The sequence below is a fragment of the Gorilla gorilla genome, chromosome 16 (genome assembly GCF_029281585.2).
Source record: "Gorilla gorilla gorilla isolate KB3781 chromosome 16, NHGRI_mGorGor1-v2.1_pri, whole genome shotgun sequence".
Lineage (NCBI taxonomy): Eukaryota > Metazoa > Chordata > Mammalia > Primates > Hominidae > Gorilla > Gorilla gorilla.
The window spans coordinates 76,200,742-76,217,741 of record NC_073240.2 but is presented as its reverse complement, the minus strand read 5'-3'; the positions used below and the strand labels follow the sequence as shown (position 1 = coordinate 76,217,741).

Genomic DNA, 17,000 nt, shown 5'->3' with positions numbered 1-17,000 from the left:
TAAAAATAAATAAATAAATAAAGGCTGAGTGCGGTGGCTCATGCCTGTAATCCTAGCACTCTGGGAGGCCGAGGCAGGCAGATCACCTGAGGTCAGGAGTTCGAGAGCGGTGGCCTGGCTAACATGGCAAAACCTGTCTCTACTGAAAAAAAAAAAAAAAATTAGCAGGGTGTGGTAGTGGGTGCCTGTAATCCCAGCCAGTCGGGAGGCTGAGGCATGAGAATCGCTTGAACCCGGGAGGTGGAGGCTGCAGTGAGCCGAGATTGCACCGCTGCATTTCAGTCAGCTTGGGCAACAGTGTGAGACTCCGTCTCAAAAAAAAAAAAAAAAAAAGATGATTTGACTATTTAGAGCCGTGGTCCTCACACATTAGAGGGCATCATCATCACCTGCAGGGCTTGTGAAACCGGCTGCTGGGCCCCACACCAGAGTTTCTAACTCAGTAGGACTGAGGTGGGGCCTGAGCATTGCGTGTCTATATTCCCAGGTGACATTTGAGACCATGCTTTGAAAACCACTAGTGTAGGGAAATATACTACAGAATATGTTATGAATATTCTTGAGAATATGTATATATGTTAACTTACAGGTTTCTGTCCAGTGGAAAAGATAACACCCAAAGATGGCAGTTTTATTTCCCAATATGATTTTCTTTTTTTTTTTTGAAATGGAGTCTCGCTCTGTCACCCAGGCTGGAGTGCAGTGGCGCCATCTTGGCTCACTGCAACCTCCACCTCCTGGGTTCACGCCATTCTCCTGCCTTAGCCTCCCGAGTAGCTGGGACCACAGGCGTCCGCCACCACGCTGGGCTAATTTTTTTATATTTTTAGTAGAGACGGGGTTTCACTGTGTTGGCCAGGATGGTCTCAATCTCCTGACCTCGTGATCCGCCCGCCTCGGCCTCCCAAAGTGCTGGGATTACAGGCGTGAGCCACTGCGCTCGGCCCCCCTTTTTTTTTGAGACGGAATCTCGTTCTGCCGCCCAGGCTGGAGTGCAGTGGCACAGTCTCAGCTCACTACAACCTCCGCCTCCAGGGTTCAAGCGATTCTCTTGCCTTAGCCTCCTGAGTAGCTGGGACTACAGGTGCCCACCACTGCACCTGGCTAATTTTGTATTTTTAGTAGAGACAGGGTTTCAACATGTTGGCCAGGCTGGTCTTGAACTCCTGACCTCAGGTCATCCGCCTGCCTTGACCTCCCAAAGCGCTGGGATTACAGGTGTGAGCCACCATGCCTGACCTCCCTATAGGATATTAACAAGTTTTGTCTCTATCTCAAAATACATTTCAGAATGCCCTTCCTGGAGCATTACAGACACTGTCTCTCAAAAAGCTCCTTGAACTTGCTTCACCATGTTGCTAACTCCCTTGTGAATTAAAGAAAATATCTTATACATATTCCTTCATTATTTGTATGAAAGTCATGCTTTTAACATTGTAAAAATTATTCTTCAGGCTGGGTGCGGTGGCTCATGCCTGTAATCTCAGCACTTCGGAAGGCCAAAGTGGCGGGATCACGTGAGGCCAGAAGTTTGACACCAGCCTGGCCAACATGGTGAAACTCCGTCTCTACTAAAAAAAAAAAATCAAAATTAGCTAGGGGGTGGCACACACCTGTAGTTCCAGCTACTTAGGAAGCTGAGGCACAAGAATTGCTTGAACCCAGGAGATGGAGGTTGCAGTTAGCTGAGGTCGTGCCACTGCACTCCAGCCAGAGCCAGACCGAGACTCTATCTCAAAGAAAGAAAATTATACTTCGATACAGTATGCTAATATAAAGGATATAATATGGTTTGGCTCTGTGTCCCCATCCAGATCTCACCTTGAATTGCAATAATCCCCACGTGTCAAGGGTGGGACCAGGTGGAGATAATTGAATCATGGGGGCGGTTTCTCCCATGCTGTTCTCGTGATAGTGAGTGAGTTCTCAGGAGATCTGATGGTTTTATTATGGGCTTTCCCCTTTGCTCAGCTCTCCTCTCGCCTGCTGCCCTGTGAAGAGGTGTCTTCTGCCATAATTGTAAGTTTCCTGAGGCCTCCCCAGCCATGCAGAACTGTGAGTCAATTTAAACCTCTTTTATTTATAAATTACCCAGTCTTGGATATTTCTTCACAGCAGAGTGAGAATGGACTAATACAGTGTACTAATAACAGCCCAGACAGTAGTATACAGGTACTACTATACTTTGATGCTAGAGGTATTCCCATTAAGGTCAGGAGCAGTATGTGCTGTCATTACCATGATCTAACATTGTTCCAGAGGGTTTTAGGTCAGCAATTCTCAACTGGAGGTGATTTTGCCTCCCTGGGGATATTTGACAATATCTGAAATCATTTTGGCTGTCATACTGAGGAGTGCTACTGGCATGTAGCAGGCGGAGGCTGGGGATGCTGCTAAACATCCTGCGAGGTGCAAACAGCTCCAGAACAGAGAATTATCCAGCCCAAAACATCAATAGTGCTGCTGTGGAGAAACCCTAGTCTAGACAAATAAAACATGGGAAATCCATTAACATAAATGTGGGTAAATAATAAACTAGTATTTGCCAATGGCAGTCTAGCTAGGAGGTCCAAAAGAAGCACCTGAAGGACAGTTAGATTTTGCAGGGGCTGCATGGTGGCTCATGCCTGTAACCCCAGTACATTGTGAGGTCGCATTGGGAATATCTCTTGAGGCCAGGAGTTCAAGATCAGCCTGGGCAACATAGTGAGACCGCATCTCTACTAAAAATTAAAACATCAGCCAGATATGGTGCTGCGCTCTGATAGTCCCAGCTGCTGAAGTGGGAGTATCGCTTGAGCCCAGGAGTTGGAGGCTATGGTGAGCTGTGATCATGGCACTGCACTTGGAAAAGATATTTTTTGAGACAGGGTCTTTCTCTGTTGTATCCTGGGTCTTGCTATGTTGCCTGGGCTGGTCCTGAACTCCTGGCCTCAAGCAGACTTCCTGCCTCAGCCTCCAAAAGTGTTGAGATTACAGGCATGAGCCACTGCCCCTGGCCTTACAAAATAAAAAAATAAGCTGCAGGATGTTATGTGGCCCGTTGAAAGATGTTGGAAAACAGTTGTGCATGTGACCCCGCTGTAACCAGTTATAAAAGTATCAGGATTAAGAAATGTACTGTGTCTGGCTTTCCCAAGTTTAGGTTCCTGCTGAAAGAATGAGATAGACCTTTTCTTCCTCCCCTCCTCACCTCCCTGCAAGAACCTGGACTGTGCATTTTGATGGGCAGGCTCTTACCTCTGACAGGCCACAGGGGGCCTGCAGAGCCTTTCTGTGTGTGTTTTCTGGGCACTTGGATAAAGACCCCATGTCCAGGCCTTTGTTTAGGATATTTGGCCCATGGAGGAATGAGGGTGGACTCACCTGGGAGGGATAGAGGCTTCGACTGGAAGGAGGAGTGACCTGAACTCCAGGTTCTGGGCCTACACTTTGTTCCCATGCAGCACCCTGTTAGTGGTGACTGGGGCCTGGAAGTCAGGGGCCTTGGTGGCCAAGCATTGGCTGGACAGGAGGAGCTAAGGGAGGTGAGGGGCATCTCTCCAGCACCGCCCCCCACCCCGTCCCCAAATCAATGCCGTCTGTCGACTCAGACACAGCCGCGGCCAGCAGCAGTGCGGGTCAGGAAGGGCAAATGCACGGATCTGCTCCATAGTCTCCACCTCACTTCATCTCGGGTTGTGGGGAGTGAGTCCCCGCAGCACTGATATGATATCCTGTCAACTGAGAACATTCAGCTTGATTTAGAAAGATAAGGTGGGACATCTCTTGGGCATGGCGTGTGGAGCAGTGCCATCCCTCTGTGGCAGCGAGCCAAGCAATAAACCAGAATGTGCAAAGCCTGCGTCCCAGAATCACCGTTCCTGGAGGGAAAGCCTATATTGTCAAGATGCCCACAACTAAATTAACCCAAACATTCCATCCAGCCTTGAAAAACCAGTAGAACTTTGACGTTAATATACTAACCCTCAAGTCTATACAGAAATGTGTAAGAATAGCCACATACTGTAATGTGCGGTCATTGAGAGAAAGGAGGCCGTCAGAACAAATGGAACCAAGTCCAGAAACATGTCTGTCTAGGTGCAAGATTCCAGCATGTGTGTCAGCCAGGGAAGCAGACCAGGAGGAGATATTTATTAAGATTTAAAACCGAGCTGCATACCTCAGGCCTAAAATTCCAGCACTTTGGCTGAGGTGGGAGGATCGCTTGAGCCCAGGAGTCTGAGGCTGCAGTAAGCTATGATCTTGCCACTGCATTCCAGCCTAGATGACAGAGCAAGACCCTGTCTCAGAAAAAAAAAAAAAAAGTGCTGAGATGCGCTCTTACATGAAGCCACCTTGGGCACAGTTTCCAAGACTGGTGAAGCCTCACTCAGGACTAGGGGGCCCAGCCCTAGCTAAGTTTCCACTGCCTGAGTAGCACAGTGTCCTGTAGGTGGCCATAGTGTCCTCAGTCCAGTGTCTGTTGGGCCTCAGATCCCCCAATCATGCCCCTTCTGCCCAAGCTCTGCCTCATTATGGCCTCCACTGACCGCAGCCTCTTCCGCCTTTCCAGAGGGACCCCTACTTATGCTCTCCAGCCCACAGGAGCACCTGCTTCTCCAGGAAGCCCACCCTGCTGGCTCTGGGCTCTATGTAGGAGAGCTGGGAAGGCTGGATCCCACTACTGAGTTCAGTCTCGGGGGGTCTCCACCCATGCTAGGCTTTCACTGATGGGACATAAGTGGCCAGGGGGGTTCTTTACATCCACACAAGAGCCCCATGGTGACCAGGAGTAGGGTTCTGAGAGGTTAAATGACTTGCCCAGGGCCCCAGAGCTGGCTAGAATTCCTGCACTGCCACATCCAAGGCCTCATTTGGGCCTCCCACCTCGGGGCCCGGACACCCCTCTGCATCTACCAGGCTGGGAAACACATGTCTGCTGCAGCTTCCTCCCAGTGACTTACAGCAGCTGCAGATTTCTGGGGGGCCTTCTACTGGGCCTACCGCAGCAGGGAGCCGAGAACGCTTACAGAGCCCTGCGTTCTCTCTCTGCCCCCTTCGGCTCCAAACTCATACTAGCTGGTCTGATGTAAGACAGGCCTTGGTGAAGGAGTTGGGGCTCTGGTCAGTAGCCCAGGCCTTCAGGAATCAGGTGATGTTGATCTGGAGAGAAGGTGCCTACTGGGGGGAGCAAGCATGGCCCAGGCCCCTGGCCCCCTGCAGGGGCAGCCCCCTCTTCCTTCCCAGGATCCCCTGAGAATCCGAAGGCATCCAGGGTAAAGTGCAGTGTTCAGCTGTGTCCTGGGGTCCAGGAAAGCCAAGGAGAACTTGCTCCACCTGCTGTCCACCAGGCACCCCAGCAGAGAACAGCCTCAGCCCACCCCAGCCCAACACCAGATCCCAGGGATGGATCCACCTGTAAGAGGGCAGCATGAGACTGCCCCATTGTCCCCAGAGAGTCCCCTCAGTCATGGGCTGTGACCAGGGTGCAGGTGGGCCCAGCAGGCTGGCCCATTGTGGGTGTGGCTGCCCATTGGTCCTCTGAAGAGCCTCAGGGGCTTGTGGCCGCTGGTGTATGTCTGGGCTTGGAAATAGAGGATGTCCCCCAGCCAGAAGGCAGGGGACACTTGTTTTGCATTCGAGTCCTCTGCAAGGACAGGGACCCCAGGCTCTGGGAACCCCAGCTCTGCCCACCCCTACCCACAGCCTAGCACCATTTGGCCCAGGCAAATCGTCCCGGCTCCCACAGAGGGAGCCACCCTTCCTACCTCCTGATGTTTGCCCGCACCAGTCAAGTTCCATTCTGGAAAAATCCTCCACATCCTTGGGAAGGCACCACCTCCTTGACTCCTTTTCAGAGCTATCGTCCCCACTTCCATTTTCTACCTATCATTCGATGCAGAGACCACCTTCTTCCCTGGGCCAGAGCTGCTCTGGAGGCAGGGAGGTCATGGCCAGGCTGTAGGGTGTAGCAGAGCACCGGGTATAGACCAGGCTCTGCAGGCACACCTGGGCAGAGATGTCAGAGGCCCACAGGTGAATGTCCCTCCTTCCGGCCCCACCCACCTCACAGGCAGAAAGAGGGAGGCTTCACAAGGAGGTTGAGGTAAATAGGGAGCCCGGGTCACCTCTGTCTCATATCCTGCCCTCCTGGGACAAAGCCAGAGGTTGGAGCTGGGAGGTGTTGAGGGCCCTGGCCCAGCCCTGGTTTCACTGATGAGGCTTAGGGAGGGGCTGGGTCAGCCCAAGTCACTGAGTCCATAAGGGAGGGTTCTGACCATAACCCAGGACCCTAGAGCTAGCTGAGGCCGCATCCCTTTCCCACCTAGACCAAGGTAGGGGCATGAACTGGCTTCTGGCTTCTAAGGCCGAGGCCCAGCACACCTCTCCCTCCCCTTGCCTGCAGCTGTTGTCACACATCAAAAGTGAGCTTTTCCCCAAGGGGCTGGAGGTGCAGCTCCTTGGACTGGACCAGGTGGCCAATCCAAACAAGTCCCTGTGTGTCCCCACCAGCCAGGAATTCTCACGCCGCACAGCAGCTGGGGGCACCAGGATACCCTGGGGGATTCCAGGGATGAGCCCTCCCTGAGGCTCCCACAGCAGCACTGCCGCCCCCAGACCCGCCAAAGCCCCAGGTCCATGCAGCCTTCGAAAACCTGGCCCCTCACACACACCTGCCCCACTCCTCCCACCTGGCTTTCCTGTGAAAAGTGGAACTGGTTCCACCTGGGCCAGCTGGAGAAGGGCCTCAGGAAATTGCCATTCTGGGGATTCATTCCAATCATCCATTCATTTATTCACCAAATACCCACCGTCCACCTTTCTGTCCCAGGCCAGGGGTGATGGGTCAAGTGGAACACATGTCCCAAGGAGCTTTCCTCTCTTTAGAGACAGGCGGACTCTCAGACCATGAGGTGCCTTCTGGTCTAGGGGGTGCCCAGGTCTGGATGCAGGCAAGGGCCTTGCCCACAGGAGGTGCTGGTGGGTACAGATGTGGAGGCCACCATGGGGTGAGGGTATCCAGACAGAGGACCTAGCATGTGCCCAGGCCCAGGGTGTGACCTGGGGCAGGTACGGGGCTGCTCTATCTGGAAGGCTTCCTGACTCTGCCAACAATAGGCCGTGGCTGGATCAGGCTTCATGTTGATTTTTAATATTATATTTAATACATTTTGATTATGTAACTAAACATGATTATTGTGATAAAAATTAAGAAATACAGAAAAGCTAAAAACACAAAAAACCAGCAAACCACTTCTCTCCCTAAATAACTGCTTCAACAGTATTTTCGGACTTTTTTTCTCATGTATCTGCAGCTATAAACATAAGCTGCACAAGATACTATCCTTCCCCATGTTCTGTTTTGAAGCTGGATTTTTCACTCAGCAGTGAATAGAGGCAGGCCAGGCCAGGCACAGTGAGGGCCCTGGGAAAGGAGACTGACCATGTTGCTGGGTGACCTTGGGCAAGTCTCACCCTCCTCAGAGCCTGGATTTTCTCAGTCCAGTGAAGGGCAGGAAGGGCTGTAGTAGGACTACATCAGGGCTTCCCAAACTCAGAACCGCCACGTGGAGCTGTGTGAGCTGTCACTGCACAACCCCAGGGGCAGGAGCATTCTTGTCACGGCCTCTGTGAGTGGGGCTCCTGCCCAAAAGTGTGCTGTGCCAACCTGGGGCCCACAAGAGGATTTTAGGCGATATGCGAATGAATTGATTTTTACCATTACCTTCTATCAGTAGTAAATGAGACCGATTCTCACCAGGAGGGCTTGTTAAACCACAGATCACTGAACCCACGCCTCAGAGGTTATGATTCAGGAGGTCTGGGGTGGCGCCTGAGAATCTGCATTTCTAACAAGTTCTCAGCTGATGGTGATGCTGATGTTGCTGGCTCAGGGACCACACTTTGAGAACCACTAACCACAAGTGTCTTTTTATTCATTTATTTATTTAAGGCAGGGTTTTGCTCTGTCAGCTAGGCTGGAGTATAATGGTGCAATCACAGCCACTGCAGCCTCGACCTCCCAGGCTCAAGCAATCTTCCTGCCTCACTTCCTGAGTAGCTGAAACCATAGGAACATGCCACCATGCTGGATTTTTTTTATTTTTTGTAGAGACGGAGTTTCACCATGTTGCTCAGGCTGGTCTTGAATGCCTGGGCTCAAGCAATTCACCTGCCTTGGCCTCCTATAGCAAAAGTTTCCTTTTTAAATACATTTATTTAGGTTTTAAAAATGAATTGACTTAAAGCACAGGAATAGATCTTCAACACTAACCACTGGGGAAATGCAAATTAAAACCACAGTAAGATATCACTACAGATCTATTAGAACAGCTCAAATCAAACATAGTGATAATATCAAATATCGCCGAGGATGCAGACAAAACTAACTCTCTCATACATCGCTGGTGGGAATATAAAATGGTACAGACACTCTAGAAAATAGTTTGGCAGCTTCTTTAATTAAACATATACCTCAATATATGACCTAGCAATTGCTTCTGGGCATTTGTACCAGAAAATAAAACTGATGTCTGCACAAAAACTCATACATGATTGTTCATGGCAGATTTATTTGTAATAGTCCCAAGCTGGAAACAACCAAATACTCCCCAATAGGTGAATGGTTAAGCAAACTGCTACATCTGTTCTATGAAATGCTAGTCAACAATAAAAGGGGGCCAGGCACAATGGCTCACTCCTGTAAACTCAGCACTTTGGGAGGCCGAGGCAGGTGGATTGCCTAAGGTCAGGAGTTCAAGACCAACCTGGCCAACATGGTGTAACCCTCTCTCTACTAAAAATACAAAAAAAAAAATTAGCTGGATGTGGTGGCAGGCACCTGTAATCCCAGCTGCTCAGGAGGCTGGGGCAGGAGAATTGCTAGAACTCGGGAGGCAGAGGTTGCAGTGAGCCGAGATCGCACCATTGTACTGGGGAACAAGAACAAAACTTCATCTCAAAAAAAAAAAAAAAGCCAGGCATGGTGGTGGGTGCCTATAATCCCAGCTACTCAGGAGGCTCAGGCAGGAGAATTGCTTGAACCCAGGAGGCGGAGGTTGCAGTGAGCTGAGATCACGCCACCACATTCCAACCTGGGTGACAGAGTGAGACTCCATCTCAAACAGAAAAAAACATAAAGGAACATGCACAACTTGGATGGATCTTAAAGGGCATTTGCTGAGTAGAAAAAAAAAAAAGCCAGTCTCAAAAGGCCACATACTGTGTGATTCCATTTATATAATGTTCTTTTTTTCTTTGTTTGGTTTTGTTTTATTTTGTTTTTGAGATGAAGTCTCACTCTGTGGCCCAGACTGGAGTGCAGTGGCACGATCTGGGCTCACTGCAGCCTCCGCCTCCCAGGTTCAAGCGATTCTCATGCCTCAGCCTCCCAAGTAGCTGGAAGTACAGGCACTCACCATCATGCCTGGCTAATTTTTGTATTTTTAGTAGAGACAGTGTTTTGCCATGTTACCCAGACTGGTCTCAAACTCCAGGCCTCTATGGTTCCACCTGCCTCGGCCTCCCAAAGCACTGGGATTATAGGTGTGAGCCACCGTGCCAGGCCTTCATTCATTCATTCATTGAGAGAGTCTCGCCCTGTTTCTCAGGCTGGACTTCAGTGGCAGGATCACTGTAGGCTCTACCTCCCAGGTTCAAGCGATTCTCCTGCCTCAGCCTTCCACATAGCTGGAACTACAAGCTGGTGCCACCATGCCTAGCTAATTTTTGCATTTTATAATATTCTTGAAGTGACAAGATTATAAAGACAGAAAGCAGATTGGTGGTTGCCAGGAGTAGGAATAGTGGAGGGGAAGAGCCAGGAATGAGTGCGGAGGAATAGCAGGAGGGGGATTTTCATGGTGATGGAATGTAGAGAAAAGAGAGATCAGACTGTTATTGTGTCTATGTAGAAAAGGAAGATATAAGAAACTCCATTTTGACCTGTACCCTGAACAATTGCTTTGCCCTGAGATACTGTTAATCTGTAACTTTGCCCCAACCTTGAGCTCACAAAAACATATGTTGTATGGAATCAAGGTTTAAGGGATCTAGGGCTGTGCAGGGTGTGCCTTGTTAACAAAATGTTTATAAGAGTATGCTTGGTAAAAGTCATCGCCATTCTCTAGTCTTGATAAACCAGGGGCACAATGCACTGCGGAAAGCCTCAGGGACCTCTGCCCTGGAAAGCTGGGTATCGTCCAAGGTTTCTCCCCATGTGATAGCCTGAAATATGGCCTTGTGGGATGGGAAAGAGCTGACTGTCCCCCAGCCTGACACCCGTGAAGGATCGGCGCTGAGGAGGATTAGTAAAAGAGGAAGGCCTCTGTCTCCTGCTGCCCCTGGGAATGGAATGTTTTGGTATAAAACCCAATTGTAGATTTGTTCAATTCTGAGATAGGAGAAAAACCGCCCTGTGATGGGAGGCGAGACATGTTGGTAGCAATGCTGCTTTGTTATTCTTTACTCCACTGAGATGTTTGGGTGGAGAGATGCATAAATCTGGCCAACGTGCACATCCAGGCATAGTGTCTTCCCTTGAACTTATTTGTGACACAGATTCCTTTGCTCACATGTTTTCTTGCTGACCTTCTCCCCACTGTCACCCTGCTCCCCTACTGCATTCCTCTTGCTGAGATAGTGAAAATAGTAATCAATAAATACTGAGAGAACTCAGAGACCGGTGCCGGTGCAGGTCCTCGGTATGCTGAGCGCGGGTCTCCTGGGCCCACTGTTCTTTCCCTATACTTTGTCTCTGTGTCTTATTTCTTTTCTCAGTCTCTCATCCCATCTGACGAGATATACCCACAGGTGTGAAGGGGCAGGCCACCCCTTCAGTGGAACAGTTCTGTATCTTGATTGTAGCGGTGGTTAAAGGAGTCTACATATGTGATAAAATGGTATAGACCTAGACACATGACATTGTTAGATATTGTCCTACATTTATACAAAATAGAACCTTTGGAGGAAACTGAGTGAAGAGTACATGAAACCTCTCTGTACCATCTTTGAAATTTCCTCTGAATCTATGTTTCCAAATAACAGGTTTAAATTTTTAAAGTTGCTTTAGACAAAAATATTAAATAAAAGGCCGGGCACGGTGGCTCACGCCTGTAATCCCAGCACTTTGGAAGGCCTAAGGTGGGCGGATCACGTGGTCAGGAGATCGAGACCATCCTGGCTAACACTGTGAAACCCCATCTCTACTAAAAGTACAAAAATTAGCCGGGCGTGGTGGCGGGCGCCTGTAGTCCCAGCTACTCGGGAGGCTGAGGCAGGAGAATGGCGTCAACCCGGGAGGCGGAGCTTGCAGTGAGCCGAGATTGCGCCCCTGCACTCCAGCCTGGGCGACAGAGCAAGACTCGTCTCAAAAAAAAAAAAAAAAAAAATTAAATAAAAATAATGTCCTCTACGCTCCTGTGAGTAACTTGGCTCCGGGGGCTCCGCTCGCCTGCCCCCACGCCGCCCGCCACCCAGGACCACGCCGCCCGCCACCCAGGACCACGCCGCCCGCCACCCAGGACCACGCCGCCGGCCTCTGCCGCGAGCAAACCCCTCTGACGGCCCTCGCTGTGCAGGCCAGGACGCCTCTCCCCCATCAGCCCCCGCTGCGGAAAGTTAAGTTTGAAGAGGGGGAAGAGGGGAACATGGACATGAAGAGGAGGATCCACCTGGAGCTGAGGAACTGGACGCCGTCAGCTGTTCGAGAACTTGTCTTGGACAATTGCAAATCAAATGATGGAAAAATTGAAGGCTTAACAGCTGAATTTGTGAACTTAGAGTTCCTTAGTTTAATAAATGTAGGCTTGATCTCAGTTTCAAATCTTCCCAAGCTGCTTAAATTGAAAAAGCTTGAACTCAGTGAAAATAGAATCTTTGGAGGTCTGGACATGTTAGCTGAAAAGCTTCCAAATCTCACACGTCTAAACTTAAGTGGAAATAAACCGAAAGATACCAGCACCTTGGAACCTTTGAAAAAGTTAGAATGTCTGAAAAGCCTGGACCTCTTTAACTGTGAGGTTACTAACATGAATGACTACCGAGAGAGAGTGTCTTCAAGCTCCTGCCCCAGCTTACCTACGTGGATGGCTATGACCAAGAGGACCAGGAGGAACCTGACTCAGATGCTGAGGTGGATGGTGTGGATGAAGAGTAGGAAGGCGAAGAAGAAGACGAGGAAGACGAGGAGGATGAAGATGGTGAAGAAGAGGAGTTTGATGAAGAAGATGAAAATGTAGAAGGAGATGACGAAGATGAAGTCAGTGAGGAGGAAGAAGAATTTGGACTTGAAGAAGATGAAGATGAAGATGAGGATGAGGATGAAGAGGAGGAAGAAGGCAGGAAAGGTAAAAAGAGGAAGAGAGAAACGGATGGTGAAGGAGAAGATGGTTAAGACCCCAGATGACCTGCAGAAACAGAACTGTTCAGTATCGGTTGGACTGCTCATGGATTTGGTAGCTGTTAAAAAAAAAAAAAAAGGTAGCTGATACAAACCCCAGGACACCCACCCACCCAAAGAGCCAAAGAATAGTTCCTGTGACATTCCGTCTTCCTCCATGTAGTCCCTCTTGGTAATCTACCAATCTACCATCGAGCTTAGGGACTTCACCCCAACAAAATTGTAAGTGTTGTTAGGTTTTTGTGTGAGACTCTTGCTGTAGCGTAGATAGCTGTGATTGGTGAGTCAACCATCTGTGGCTACCAGTTACACCGGGATTGTAACAGCATTTTTACTTTCTGCACAACAAAAATCTTTGTAAATAAAATCTTAACATTAAAATAACAATAATAATAATAATGTTGATTGTATGCAGGTCTGGCAAACCTTTGACACACTGAATGACTGGCATCTCTAATCCATCCAATTCACAATTGCCCCTGGCCAGGCCCTGTCCTAGGCTAGGTCACCTGCTGGAAGATAAGACTGTGATTCTCTCCTGCTTGGCTTTGGGGTAGAGATGCCAGATAAGATATAGAACACCCAGTTGAATTTAGATTTCTGATAAAAAATAAACTTTTTTAGTAAGTATGTACCATGCATATTTAGGACGTACTTATACTAAAACTGATTTCTCTAAATTTTTTTCCACCATCTTCACAGGTGTTGATATTTCTCTAAATTCTTTAATGTATGTATGTAGTTACTTTAAAGCTCTTGCCTGCTAATTCCAATGTGTGAGCCATTTATGGGTCTGCTCTCTCTCTTTTTGTGTGTGTGTGTGTGTGTGATAGAATTTTGCTCTTGTAGCCCAGGCTGGAGTGCAATGGCACCATCTTGGCTCACTCCAACCTCCACCTCACCTGGCTGGTCTTGAATTCCTGGTGATCTGCCTGCCTCAGCCTCCCAAAGTGCTGGGAGTACAAGTGTGAGCCACCATGCCTGGCCCTTTTTTTGTTGTTGTTTCTTTGAGATAAGTTCTCACTCTGTTGTCCAGGCTGGAGTGCAGTGGCATGATCTCAACTCACTGCAACCTCCACCTCCCAGGCTCAAGCCATCCTTCCACCTCAGCCTTCCAAGTAGCTGGGACCACAGGCACGTGCCACCAGCAGTCCTGACTGGTTTCGCGGAAGACAGTTTTTCTACAGACGGGGTCGGGGGTGGTGGTTATGGTATGAAACTGTTCCACTTCAGATCATCAGGCATTAGATTCTCATAAAGAGTGTGAAACCTAGATCCCTCACATGTGCAGTTCACATTAGGGTTCACGCTTCTATGAGAATCTAATGCCTGCTGATCTGACGGGGGGCGGAGCTCAGGCAGTAATGCTCGCTGTCCACCACTCACCTCCTGCTGCGCAGCCTGGTTCCTACCAGGTTACCTACGGGTACAGTCCACAGCCTGGGGGTTATGGGCCCCTGCACACCACCATACCCAACTCGTTTCTGAATTTTTAGTAGAGATGGGGTTATGCCATGTTGCCCAGGCTGGTCTCGAAGTCTTGAGCTCAAGTGATCTACTTGCCTTGGCCTCCCAAAGTGCTGGGATTACAGGCGTAAGCCACCATGCACAGTGGGTCTGTTTGTATTGACTGGTTTTCTCTTAATTTTAGGATATATTTTCTCACTTTTTTCACACATCTAGTATTTCTTGAGCTGTTGGACATTGTGAACCTTCATTGTAGAGATGTGGGTTATGTTATCCTACTCTAGTGTTGAGTTTTGTTTTGCAGGGAATTAAATTACTCGTGGGTTGACTTGATCATGTGTGTCAAGGCTACATTTTAGGCTTTGTTAGGGTGAGCTGTTTTTCAGTTTTGCCCTTATTCCCAGGGAATCTTCCTTAATCCCAAGGCATGGCCTTCTAGGCCCTCTGTGAATGTCTGGAATATTCATCAAGATCTGAGATTCCAAGAGTGGAGACTGTGGCTGAGCCAGAATTCAGATGTATCTCCAGCAGTCTGTGACCACTGAAATCGCTGTTTAGCTTTCAGCTCCCCATCGGCTGTTCTGTGCTGGGCCTTGCAGAGCCTCAATCCGCACACTCATTGTTTGGGATTTGGCCAAGGACCTGCAGCAACCTCTGTAAGATTTCTGGGGCTTCTCCTCTGCAACTCCATCCTTTCTGATACTCTGCCACACACATTTTAGCAGCCCTGAGCACCAGTCTCTGTTTCCTCCACCAAACAAGACTGATTCTCTTGGCTTGGACTCTGCTTCCTCGTGCTGTCATTGAAGGTTTAGAAACTTTCCCCACCAGAAAAATGTAGCAGTCACTTCATGTGATTCCCTTCTCTCAGATTGTACATGGAACTGCCTATTGCCCAATGCCTGAAGACAATTTCTTCATGTACTTTGTCCAGCTTTGTAGTTGTTTATGCTGGGAGACCATCATCAATACAGGTACTCCATCATGGCCACAATTCGAAGTATGATTAATATCATATTCATTCTATTCTAAAAGTAGAGAAGACAAAGACCAACAATTCTAAGAAAAATGGAAAAAAAATATGAAAGTTCAAAGAAAAAGAAACACAAATGCCACTGACACACAGGAAAAAATGTTTAACTTCACTGATAATAAGAAAGATACAATTTTAGGCCGGGTACAGTGGCTCACACCTGTAATCCCAGCACCTTGGGAGGCCGGGGTGGAAGGATTGCTTGAGGCCACAAAGTGAAGGTGGCAGTGAGGCAAGAGGGCACCACTTGGGGCGACAGAGTGAGAGCCTGTCTCAAAACAAAAACAGATATAAACAACATCCTGCAACCTCTACATGTGGCCACGATTGATAACAGGGACCAGATTTGCCTCCCACCTTGAACAACTAGAAAAATGGAACAACATATATAAAACAATAGTTTTCAGACATTGGAGAACAGGTCGAGAAGAACTATGATCCCTAAAAGAAGGTGAACCCTACAGTGTCCTCGGTTTACTGCCGGAAGCAATTACAGGCTCCAACACAGGGAGGGGAATCCAAAGTCTAGTGGTCTTGGTGGATTGAGGAGACAGAGATCAGAGCTTGGGAAGGTCTTCAAGGCTGGTAGAATTTGTGAGGTAGAGTACCAGGGAGGAGGTGGGAGAAGAGAGCGCGTGAACTCTGGAGAGCTATGGAAGATGCCCTCAAGCCTTTGGCAAAGGGCTGATAGGGACATATGTGAGAAGAAAGTACCCAGGGAAAGAACTGCCAGAAAGCAGACAGAAGAATCCCCAGAGCTCACAACAAGCTAGAGAGAATTCATATTCTCACTAGTCCGAATGAAAACACCTTATAATACTTAGGAAATGGAAGAGAAGCTTTAGAAAAGTATTGCCTTAATAGTGGGGCTAAATGAGCACTGGAGTAAAGGCTTCTCTGAAACTGTCCTAACAAAGATTGAAAGTAAACCTTGATAGATCCAACTTATTTCAAGTAACTTAACTAGTGCTGGAACAGAGTCCCACACTATTTAAAGGAAAACAAAATCCAGCAGTCACAACACAAAAACAATGTCTACCAGTCAATAAAACATTGCCAGGCAATGGCCAGGCACAGTGGCTCATGCCTGTAATCCCAGCACTTTGGGAGGCCGAGGTGGGCAGATTGCATGAGGCCAGGAGTTCAAGGCCAGCCTGGCCAATATGGCTAAATCCTGTCTCTACTAAAAATACAAAAATTAGCCAGGCATGGTGGTACGCAACTGTAGTCCCAGCTACTTGGGAGGCTGAGACACGAGAATCACTTGAATCCAGGAGATGGAGATTGCAGTGAGGTGAGATCACACCACTGCACTCCAGCCTGGGTGACAGAGTAAGATGCTGTCTCAAAACAAAAAACAAAAAACAAAAAACAAACAACAGGCATAATATGGCCTATAACCAGGAGAGAAATAAATCAATGGAAATAGGCCCAGAAATGACAGAGATGGTGTAATTAGCAGATAAGGACATTAAAAAACATATTATAAATATGCTCCATATGTTCAAGAAGGCTAGAAAAATCTAAATCTGAACATTATGAGAAGAGAGAAATGGAAGATATATTGGAAAAAAAAAAAAAAAAACACAGGCTGGGTGCGGTGGCTCACACCTGTAATCCCAGAACTTTGGGAGGCTGAGACACAAGGATTGCTTGAGCCCAGGAGTTCAAGACCAGCCTGGGCAACATAGGGAGACCTATCTCTATAAATAATTTTAAAATTAGCCAGGCATGGTGGCATGCACCTGTAGTCCCAGCTACTCAGGAGGCTGAGGCAGGAGGATCACCTGAATCCAGGAGGTCGAGGTTGCAGTGAGCTGTTTTCGTGCCACTGCACTCCAGCCTGGGCACATAGTGAGACCTTGTGTCAAAATAAAACAAAAAGAATTACTAGAGATGAAAAGTTAACTCTGCAGATATGGGATTAAAATGAGTTTTAAAAAGTCAATGAGGCCAGTTGTGGTGGTGGCTCACGCCTGTAATCATCCCAGCACTTTGAGAGGCTGAGGCAGGAGGATTGCCTGAGGCCAGGAGTTTGAGACCAGCCTGGGCAACATAGTGAGGCCTCATCTCAAAAACAAACAAACAAACAAAAAAAACAATAAAATTTCAAAAATT

General features: G+C 48.3%; 1 protein-coding gene and 1 pseudogene across 1 annotated transcript in view; both read left to right on the top strand.

Annotated features, from left to right (window-relative positions):
• The window catches only part of LOC109023457 (putative GED domain-containing protein DNM1P34), a 35,993-nt gene that overhangs the window by 1,721 nt on the left and 17,272 nt on the right, over positions 1 to 17,000 (top strand). Inside the window, exon 2 of the transcript XR_008672102.2 lies at positions 1,972 to 2,019. The gene's annotated coding sequence lies outside the window, so the exon portion shown is untranslated. The remainder of the gene's footprint in view (positions 1 to 1,971; positions 2,020 to 17,000) is intronic.
• Positions 11,618 to 12,531, top strand: LOC101150191 (acidic leucine-rich nuclear phosphoprotein 32 family member B-like; annotated as a pseudogene).